Below are 2,470 nucleotides of genomic sequence, written 5' to 3' on the forward strand. Positions count from 1 at the left end.
TATTTACACACATTTGCATAAAATTTGAACTATGCATTGTAGATCACATATATTTACCCCAATATAATTTCAAACATGTAACATAGAACATGAACATCCTAGATTTAATAAAATTTAAAACTGTTTTTAAAAACCAAGATGAGGCCTTAAATGGATCCACTTGTCAGTGTTTCTTTTTTTCTTGGGGAGAAAGGATGCTATGAGTTGATATTTTCCAGTAATTAAATTTCTACTAAATAATTAAATTTCTACTAAATCTTATAAGTGTAGCTGCTAATTAAAAATAGAACTTATTTTCATTGCCTTATTTATAAAGTGGGATTCATCTTCAAATTGCTGAGCTTACAGTGGGACAATAAAAATCTTCAGCAAAGTGTGTAATTACTGAATGCCTAAAAAAAAGACATGCATTCTTATATCCTACCCTGTGTGAAGCCCAAGAAATTCTCACTGATCCTCTGAAGGTGAGAATAACAGTCTCTGAGATCAGTGCATCCTGAAAAGATCAAAGGCTGTCAGTGAATATGAGCTATATTTTTCTATGAATTTATTCTTTCTTGACAACTAAGGGAATTTGCAAATAAACCAATAAACATGTTCACCTATATTTTAAAACATCCTTCACTTATTTTTTTTGGCAGAATCTATTTTTGGGAAGATTAAAATTTCTGTAATCAACCTAATACAGTGTTCATCCTGTAATGATCACTGACTATATCTTAACTTGAAATGTCAATATTAATTTTAATATACACCTAAATACTTAGAAAATTTAGATAATTTTTAATTAAGTCAAAAATAAAATTATTTCCTCTTCACTAGGACTAATTTACACTCATGCAAAATTTTCCTGTAAGATAATTATTTTTTTAAAAATCAAGTAAGATACTTCCATGTAAATAGTTACATTGGACCTGGAACTTAATTTATTATGGTTATTGAACTGGTCTGTTACTATAGCTTTGAAAAAATTGTCCATACATTTAGACAATAAGAGATCTGAGGGCAGGAATGATGAACTGGTTGCCTTAAGTTTTATATTTTAAAATTTGATTTACTCATGTAATTAATGTCCCTGATCAATTTTTAAATCTCAATTACCATTGGTTCAATAAATATTTGTTAATTATATTTTAAGGCTCAGCTACTACTCTATATTTCCACCAACAAAAGTAGTGAACAGAATGAAAAAGGATCTGACAGTCTCATGGAACTAATTACCTGAAGTAATATATAATAGTGCATATAAAGGAAGTAACTGAATGCTATTATTAGATTCTCTATTTTTTCTTTTCAATTTCAGAGGACTATGAAGTTGATATTAAGTCCTTCTTTAATTTGTATTAGGTACATTATAACCACAGAAATTAAATAAAGTGCTGATCAAAGATACTGAGAAAGGAATTGAATTAGGGCATTTAATCATCCTCCAAATATACTTTCATTTTCTATAAGTTAATGCATTTTACTGGAAGATCTATAGTTCTAATAAAGTAATATTCAAGCCAGGCCCAAAAATGTTCTTATAAACATAAAAAGCCAATGACTACAAACTATCAATCATTGTCTAAAGTTCTCAGAAGCTGGATATATGTCTTTATGTCTCACTCTTTTTTTCTAATTATTTCATTCTCTTTTTAAAAGATAAAATAAAATGTGGATGACCCATTCTTCATAAAAATCCTAAATTTGAATGTCAAGAAAGATGCAGTTATCTAGGTATAGGCAATCTGTTGTTGTGTTCCTTGCTTTTTGATATGTTAACAGTTTATTAATAAACTCATTAAGAAGCTCTGCTTAGTTCACACTTCAGCAGTACATATACTAAAATTGTGAACAATAGAGAGAAGATTAATATGGTCCCTGTGCAAGGATGACATGCAAATTCTTGAAGCTATTTCTATTTTTCAGAGCTATATTAACAAAAACGGCATGGTATTGGCACTAAAAATTGACAGGAAGACAAATGGTACAGAATAGAAGACACAGAGACATACCCACATGAGTACAGTAATCTCATACTAGACAGAGATACCATAGAAACGACAGCCTCTTCAACAAACGATGCTAGGAAAATTGGAAATCAATATGTAGTAGATTGAAATTGAACCCCTATATCTCACCCTGCACAACACTCAACTCAAAGTGGATCAAGTACCCAGGCATTGGACCAGAAATCCTGCACCTACTAGAACAAAATGTAGGCACAAATCTCCATCATGTTGGCTTAGGAACTGACTTCCTCAGTAAGAGTCCCAAATACAGGAAGTAAAATCAAGAATCAATAAATGGGATGGTATCAAACTAAAAAGCTTCTTCACAGCGAAGGAAACAATCAAGAACATGAAAAGAGAGCCAACAGAATAGGAGAAAAGCTTTGCCACCTGCACCTTAGGCACAACATTAATCTCCAGGAAAAAGAACTCAAAAAACTTAACACCAAAAACACAAATAACCCAGCCAATAAATG

At 31.0% G+C, this 2,470-nt stretch overlaps 1 non-coding gene across 1 annotated transcript; it reads left to right on the plus strand.

The window, feature by feature from the left end:
- The first annotated feature begins 1,800 nt into the window (after nt 1-1,800).
- LOC113189654 (U6 spliceosomal RNA) lies at nt 1,801-1,908 on the plus strand. Its single transcript, XR_003301671.2, has one exon. It is a non-coding gene; the product is annotated as a U6 spliceosomal RNA (small nuclear RNA).
- The last annotated feature ends 562 nt before the right edge of the window (nt 1,909-2,470 follow it).

Source organism: Urocitellus parryii, chromosome 4 (assembly GCF_045843805.1).
Source record: "Urocitellus parryii isolate mUroPar1 chromosome 4, mUroPar1.hap1, whole genome shotgun sequence".
NCBI classification, from domain to species: Eukaryota; Metazoa; Chordata; class Mammalia; order Rodentia; family Sciuridae; genus Urocitellus; species Urocitellus parryii.